The sequence below is a fragment of the Zeugodacus cucurbitae genome, chromosome 4 (genome assembly GCF_028554725.1).
Source record: "Zeugodacus cucurbitae isolate PBARC_wt_2022May chromosome 4, idZeuCucr1.2, whole genome shotgun sequence".
Taxonomy (NCBI): domain Eukaryota; kingdom Metazoa; phylum Arthropoda; class Insecta; order Diptera; family Tephritidae; genus Zeugodacus; species Zeugodacus cucurbitae.
In genome coordinates this window covers 34573384-34582611 of record NC_071669.1, presented here as the reverse complement: position 1 = coordinate 34582611, position 9228 = coordinate 34573384, and positions in this window count along the sequence as shown.

The window sequence follows — 9228 nt, the reverse complement described above, 5'->3', positions numbered from 1 at the left end:
GCATAATCCGCATGCTACTATATGATGAAAAGGGTTTTTAATTGGGTGTTGCACTCTTTTATTTTCATACTGCTCGACCAGATTCTTCCAGGCCAGTATGAAACCATCATTTGTTAGGGGTGTGTTTTGAATTACTTCTCTTGCTTCGCCTCGGGTCTTCTGGGTTAGATGAAAGAGTTTTTCGACGTTACTGGATATACAGGGCGGTGAACATGTCACGAAATGTGGGCCAAGCCGTGTAATCCCCGTTAAAGATGTCGGTGTCGCATGGCGATAGATTATTCGTTGGACCGAAATCTATCGTTAAGTTGTTTATTGAAGCTAAGTAAGAGAGGTACATATTATAGAATTTCTTGTATATATCTATCCTTGACTTTACTAAGGTCGATGGTTTCTCGGGTATCACTCGAAATTCTCCGAATAGCATCATATGCTTTTTCTGCTTTCTCGTAAAGCAAATTTAGTTTAACTCTTATAATTTCTAGGGTGTAAACTGTTTCATCTTCAGTTTGGGTTTGGAAATGATTAAATTACATGAAATGAGTAAATTACAAATCCGGATGTCTGTCTGTCCGTCCGTCCGTGCAAGCTGTATATATATATATATATATATTTGGCGTAGGAACCGCTTTAAGCGATTATAGCCGAATCCAACTGTAACTTGAGTAAAAATTAAAAAACATATCTTGATGAATCCTGCCACACTTGTTTCTTGGCACCATAGGAAGGTTGCTTTCGAAGATGGACAAAATCGGACCACTGCCACGCCCACAAAATGGCGAAAACAGAAAACACAAAGTGCCATAACTAAGCCATAAATAAAGTTATGGAAACAAAATTTGGTACAAAGGATCGCACTATGAAGGGGCATATTCGGATATAGTTTTTTTGGAGAAGTGGGCGTGGCCCAGCCCCCTACTAAGTTTTTTGTACATATCTCGTAAGCTATATCATATATTTCTGGAATCGTTTCTTTTAGGTACTACCTTATACAGTCCAAAAATGGAGGATATCGGATTATAACCACGCCCACCTCTCATACAAAGGTTATGTTGAAAAGTACTCAACATACTTTAAGAAACAGAAAATTCATTACAAAGATGGTATAAAAATTGGTATAAAAAATTTTAAGTGTGTGTGGATCCGCCCACTTATGGGTCAAAAACCATATCTCCGAAACTACTCGATCAATAGCAATGAAACTTGGTTTGTAATATTTTGCTTACATCCCAATGATATATTGTGAAAATGGCCAAATCGGTTCACAACCACGCCTACTTCCTATATACCAGATCTTTGAAGTAGATCTGAATCGTTTACTTTACAATATGTAAAGTAAGCACTAGAGAAGATATCGGAACTGAACTTTGCATCAATACTGCATTTATAATATGGCAGCCCCTTTCTAAAAATCGCCGAAATCGGACCATAGGTTTTCAAGGCCCCATACATCGAACATGAGCCCTTCCTTACTTGTTAATTATTTTTTTGTTTTTAAACTAAGTATGCACTTTTTTCCTTAGTGCTAATATACATAATTACGTCAAATGTGAAGGTCCCTTTCAAAACGGGATATTTTCATAACAAAAAATATTGGTTTGCTCATTTCATAACATAAAATAGTATTTACAAATTAATTATTTGTGGTGCGTATTTGCCTTTTCAAAACGCGATTTTTACTTTTTCTCAGTGTTTTATTTCTTATAACTTATACAAACATCTGTATCTCAGTCTCCTCGGATATTCTTTTTTTAAGAATTCTGTAGCTCTAAATGTTAAGGTCATATTATTATGATTGTCGAGTTAGGTCGACGATGAGGCCGATTCCGTTTGAAGAAAAGAGTTGTTGAGTTTAAACTTTAAAAATTTAGTTTATTTATATGGGTGTGTATGTTTACAATATTGTTTATTGTTATATATATGTAATTAGTTTTAATTCAGTGTTAGAGTGTATTTATTATATTGACCTGTTGTGTTTTTATTCCTTTTTATGTTGTGTTTGATGTATTGTTCCTTCGTGTTGTGATGGGTGTATTTTGTTGTGTTGATTCCTCTTCCTTCTTTATTTATACTTTGTGCGGATTTGTGTTTTGTGGGTTTATTGTTTCACTTGAAGTTATAAGTTTTTGTGTTCTTATTTCACTTCACTTAAAGCGCGGGTTTTTTATGTGTAATTATAACGGGTGATTTTTTTGAGGTTAGGATTTTCATGCATTAGTATTTGACAGATCACGTGGGATTTCAGACATGGTGTCTGTTGGGTCACCTAAAGTTGAACCCTGTACTTTATTATCTATTATTCAGTTACTTTATATTTAACTACTCATATCATTATAAGAGCATACATACTCTCAATTGTTTTAACAAACATATGTACATACCAAAGTTAATTTGGATGCTCCTGCATCACTCATTGTATGTACACACGTATGCATGTGTACATATGTACGCACCAACATAATAGCGAGAGTGCTTTTTGTCATCTCCTTTTGCGCAACTCTTTCGCATGTACAGGTACATAGCCATGCATGCCAAATATTAGCATAAGTAAAATCATTATACCTAATTACATTTTTATTGCATTAAATAATACAGTCTATTGCTGACCACCAAGACGGCGTGTCTTTCTTTGTTCCGCATTTTCAGTTTAATTGCACAGCCCAAACTTCTTATTTAAATTGTTGTATAGTTGTCATACCGCGGTCGGGAAAAACTCTTCCTGATCCTACATTTATTGGCGCCCAACGTGGGGCAGTGTTTTTAAATTAATTTAGTGCTCGCGATAAAATTTAATATTGGGTGGAATTTAACTTAATTTAAATTTTTGTACGCGACTATTTAACAATAAATCTAACGTCATTTGTGCTCTTGGTGGTCATCATAACACTCGCCACACTAGTCTACGTCATCATTATCGCTAGAGGATCGCATCATTGGAAAACCTATTTGGATTGTTGCAGAATCTTGGATAAAGGTCATTGCGGTAATACCTCATGGTTGGACCTAAATCAGTTATACGAGACCTCGAACACCGCTGTTCCGCACCGGTTTTTCTCGCTGCCGCTATTCTGCCAATTCGCTGCCATCGTTGCTGTTCGCTGCCATCGTTGCTGTTCGCTGCCATCGTTTCTGTTCGCTGCCATCGTTGCTGTTCGCTGCCATCGTTGCTGTTCGCTACCATCGTTGCTGCTCGCTGCCGCTGAAAACATTTGTCGCACTGCTTGATTAGCTGTCGCTGCTACTGCTGGCTATTTAGCTTTCAATATCGTTTGATACGCTAATACATCGCTTGTAGCTGATCACACATCACACTTCATCTCTGCCGCTGCACTTACTGTTTTTTCGTTGACACGCACTCGTTATTTGTTTGTGTACACCTTCGCTTACCTACATACATATCGCTATATCCGTATATCCAACGAACCATTTGAACGCGGTGCTGCCATTTGTCATAGCTTCGTTGGACCAAAGGAAATCCAATCGCAAGTATTCAAATATTATATTCACTTTTATTACTCGTCGTTATATCGCCAATTCAAATAAATATTCAATTACAAGTCGCATTTTTCGTAAGTTATACAACATTTTTAAAATGTCTTTGGAAGAGCTTAAACAGCAACGTGCTAACATTAAGAAAAACATTTCTCGCATAAAAAATATTGTGGAGGCCAGTCTACGGCCAGCTGCTAAACTACTTTCATCAGCGGAGTATAAATGTCGACTTGGCATTCTTGAATCATACTTCAAAAATGTATTGTCTACACAGACGGAAATCGAAAGGATAGATTCAGAGGATTGCGGACGTATGGATCTTGAGGAGCTGTATATTACAACAAAATTAATCATCCAGTCACAGGTCACCGAGGATCACAACAATACACTGTCAGACACCACTTGTGTAATGCAAGCGGGATCAAAGCTGCCCAAACTTAAACTTCCCTCATTCAACGGCAAGTACTCTGAATATCAAAACTTTATAACATCCTTTCAGCAAATTATTGATCGAGAATATAGCTTATCTAATATAGAGAAGTTTAATCATTTACGCAACTGTCTCACTGGACCGGCATTAGAAACTATTGACGCTTTTCAAGTCTCCAATGAAAATTATTCGAAGGCATTGGAAAGGCTTAAAACTCGGTACGATAACCCAACTCTCATATTTTTAAAAAATATTTCGTCTTTATTTGAACTTTCGTCCATTTCTAAGCCCAATGGTGGTCAGTTGAGAAGTTTACTCGATAAAGCATCAGCAATTTACGGTTCATTGTTGTCATTAGGAAGTGAAAGCCAAATTTCACAAGCTATGCTCATTTATTTAGTTTTAAAAAAGGCAGATGAAGAAACCAATCGCAAATGGAAAGAGTCATTGGACTTTAAAACTTTGCCAAGTTGGAAGGATTGCACTCACGTTTTGGAGAGACATTGCCAGTACCTCGACTCAATTGATAACGCGCACACCGTTGGATACGTACACCAAAGCACTACTAACGCTCACAGATCGAAACCTTCTCGTAAGGGTTATTCATTTTCTTGCTCCAACTCGCTTTGTTCGGTATGTTCCAGCAACATTCATAAAATACACAATTGCGACCGTTTCAAGGCGCTTAGTGTATCGCAACGCTTTGACCATGTAAAACAGTTGGGCCTTTGTATTAACTGTTTGGCAAAGGGACACCAGTTATCGAACTGCCCATCAACGCATAAGTGCAAGATATGCTTTCGTCACCATCATACCTTGTTACATCGTCAGATTACGCCAGATTCATCAAATTCTACTTCGACATCTGCTGTTCACACACACATGGACAATTCGTCATCGCTTGATAACATCATCCTCGCCACAGCGGAGGTTCTAGTTCGCGACGCTACTGGAAATTATCGTCCTGGCCGCGCTTTGCTTGACTCTTGCTCCCAAGTCAATTTCATTACTGACGAGCTTTCACAAAAGTTGATGCTTCCACGCAGTAAACACAACATTGAGATACAAGGCATTGGTAAGTCCTCTACCAATATAAGGTACAAAACTTCCACAAATATTAAATCGCAAGCGACTAGTTTCGAATTACCTCTTGAGTTTTGTATTACTTCGCACATCGCTTATCATCCGGAACCGGAGATAGATACATCTACTTGGCACATTCCACTAAACATAGTACTCGCTGATAATCAATTCAATAAATCAAAGACAATTGACTTACTACTGGGAACGGAGAGTTTCTTTAGTTTACTTTCCGTAGGACAAATTAAACTTGGTAATAATCTTCCAATTTTACAGAAAACGCTACTAGGTTGGGTAGTCTCGGGACGCTATCGAACGAACACTAACGCGCTTAATACCAAATGCTTGTTTGTCTCTGGGGAGTCCATCGATTCAAAGTTGGAAAAATTGTGGCACATTGAAGAAATTGCAACAAAGCCGGACGTGTGGACACGAGAACAACATAGCTGCGAAAAGTTATATAATGACACCGTATCTAGAAGTCTAAATGGTAGGATCATTGTGAACATCCCATTCAAGGATGATCCTTCCTGCTTGGGTGAATCTTATAACACCGCTCTGCGTCGATTCAATGCGCTAGAACGTCGGTTACAGCAGTTACCCATACTCAGGAAACAATACGTAGACTTCATGGAAGAATATGAAAGTCTAGGCCACATGGAAGCATTGCCCAACCCAAACTTGGAAAAGCCTCATTACTATATCCCTCATCACTGCATTTTGAAACCAAATAGCACCACGACGAAATTGCGAGTTGTATTCGATGCATCTTGTCGAACAACTACGCAAAAATCGATAAACGACATTCAAATGGTTGGACCTACAATTCAAAACGAACTTGTAATTACTTTGCTTCGTTTTCGTTTACATCGCTTCGCTCTTACTGCAGACATCGTTAAAATGTATAGGCAGATACTAATCAATGAGGAACATCGTAGGTTCCAGTATATTTTGTGGAGGAGTTCGCCTCATCAGGATATTCAAACATTTCAACTCAATACTGTCACATACGGAATGGCAGCCGCCCCATATCTTGCTGTTCGTAGTCTACATTACCTCGCGGATCAGCATGTGTCGCAATTCGTCGTTGGGTCAGATGTTGTCAAGTCATCATTCTACGTCGACGACCTGCTGTGTGGAGCTGACTCACTTGCCGAGTTATCCAGGATAAAACATGAAGTAACAGAGTTACTAAAGCTAGGTGGACTTGAGCTATCAAAATGGCATTCCAACCACCAATGTTTTAGACTTGATCACACTGACAAGGCTTTAAATCTCGACACTTCTGTTACTAGTGCTCTTGGTCTTAAATGGAATCAAATTCAAGATCATTTCATGTTTTCATTCTTACCAAAGCATCCAACAAACGGAAATATCACTAAAAGAGCAATACTATCCATCGCTTCATCGCTCTTCGACCCACTCGGACTACTAGCACCAGTAATCGTAACCGCTAAAATTCTACTTCAGGAGATTTGGTTGCTGAAGCTTGAATGGGATGAATCGGTTCCCCAACACATCGCTTCGGCGTGGAAAACATTCGTCAAAAATTTCTCGGATCTACCTTCAGTTAAAATTCCAAGGTACTGTCTACATGCTAACATGCAGTCCTTACAAATACATGGATTTTGTGATTCTTCGATACGTGCTTACGGCTGCGGAATATATACACGCACAGTTGACAATGTTGGTAATATTAGCGTTCGTCTACTTACAGCAAAATCACGTGTAGCACCAACTAAACGACAGTCACTACCAAAATTGGAACTTTGCGGTGCACTACTACTTTCTCGACTATTTGTAAAAATTAAATCTACACTCTCTAATTACAATTTCGATACTTTTCTTTGGACAGATTCGCAAATTGTTCTTCATTGGCTTCAAATGCATTCAAGTACTCTTTCAGCCTTTGTTGGGAACAGAGTATCAGAAATTCAGGATTCACCTGTGGACGCTCGTTGGAAACATGTGCCAACGAAAAGCAACCCAGCAGATATTGTTTCCAGAGGAAGTACACCATTTGAGCTCACAAATTCAATTTGGCTCCACGGTCCTGAGTTTCTATATGAAGATGAAGGAAATTGGCCTAAAGGAAAAAGTAACGACGTTGATATGGAAATTGTTAATGCAGAAATGCGCAAATCAGTATTTAAGATAATTGTAACCAATAATTACATTCTTGAAGCACTCGACAGATACAGTACTCATACTCGTGAAGTACGGATTGTCTCATGGATGCTACGTTTTCACACTAGACTTAAGAAATCTAATACGGAATTTGCAAATGGACCAATTACTCCTGATGAACTACATCGCGCTTTGCTGTGCATTGTTTGGAACGTTCAACAACAACACTTCGCTGCAGATATTCGATCGTTACAAAGCAACACTATGACAAATGGCATGCTACGAAATTTAAACCCGTTCTTGGAAACCACTCACGGATTTGAACTACTAAAGGTTGGAGGAAGACTTGAATTGACAAATCTTCCAGAAAGACAGAAACATCCTATTTTGTTGCCGAGTAAATGTGGATTTGCTACGCGGTATGTTCGATATCTACATATTAAAAACTACCATGCTGGACCTAAGGCGCTGGTGGCTTTAATTCGTTTACACTTTTGGATCGTCAATGCCCGTGACCTTACTAGACGTATTGTCCGGTCATGTATTCATTGCGTTCGTTACAAACCAAAATTACTTCAACATATGATGGGTAATCTTCCTGTTGAGCGGTTAACCCCATCACGCCCATTCTCTCGTTGTGGCGTCGACTTCTGTGGACCTGTCAACGTATATCTTCGTATTAGGGGCAAGGTACCCTATAAGGCTTATATTGCGATATTTGTGTGTTTCGCGACAAAGGCCGTCCACATCGAAGTCGTCTCAGACTTGTCCACGGATGCATTTTTGGCATCCCTCAAACGAATGATTGGAAGAAGAGGTCTTCCATCAGATATTTTCTGCGACAACGCAACTAATTTCGTCGGCGCTTGCGGCAAACTAGCTGAATTGAAAGCCTTTCTTTTTAAGAACGAGAACCAAGATGTCATAAAAAATTATTGCGCTAATGAATTTGTTAATTTTCATTTTATCCCTCCTAGGGCACCTCATTTTGGTGGGCTTTGGGAAGCCGCAGTTAAATCAGCTAAAGGACATTTAAATCGAAGCTTCATGAATACTAAGTTAACGTATGAGGAACTAACTACAGCCTTGGTCGAAATAGAAGCAGTTCTAAACTCTCGACCTATATCACCACTTTCTTCTGACCCCAGCGACTACGAAGCTTTGACTCCAGGTCACTTCTTAACTGGTAGTGCGTTGAGGACTCTTCCCGAGCGAGCAGTAGCAGACAACGTCAATCCAGTCAACAAATGGAATGAAATAACCGCCATCAAACAAATATTTTGGAGACGTTGGTCACACGACTACATAAGCGAACTTCAAGCGAGATCAAAATGGACTACTGACCATGGAAATGTCAGTAAAAATGCATTGGTTCTTATCCATGAGGACAACGTACCACCGCAACGATGGCAAATTGGTCGTGTCATAGATGCTGTTCCAGGAAAAGATGCACGAGTAAGAGTAGTTGATGTGCAAACCTCTAAAGGCATCATTCGTCGCCCAATTCACAAAATTGCAGTTTTACCTGTTTGAAAGTCCTTTCAACGGGGCCGGGATGTTGGGTCACCTAAAGTTGAACCCTGTACTTTATTATCTATTATTCAGTTACTTTATATTTAACTACTCATATCATTATAAGAGCATACATACTCTCAATTGTTTTAACAAACATATGTACATACCAAAGTTAATTTGGATGCTCCTGCATCACTCATTGTATGTACACACGTATGCATGTGTACATATGTACGCACCAACATAATAGCGAGAGTGCTTTTTGTCATCTCCTTTTGCGCAACTCTTTCGCATGTACAGGTACATAGCCATGCATGCCAAATATTAGCATAAGTAAAATCATTATACCTAATTACATTTTTATTGCATTAAATAATACAGTCTATTGCTGACCACCAAGACGGCGTGTCTTTCTTTGTTCCGCATTTTCAGTTTAATTGCACAGCCCAAACTTCTTATTTAAATTGTTGTATAGTTGTCATACCGCGGTCGGGAAAAACTCTTCCTGATCCTACAGTGTCAAAGAGAAAGATGCTCAGTATGCTTTGACATTTCATCATGAATAGACTTACTAACGAGCAACG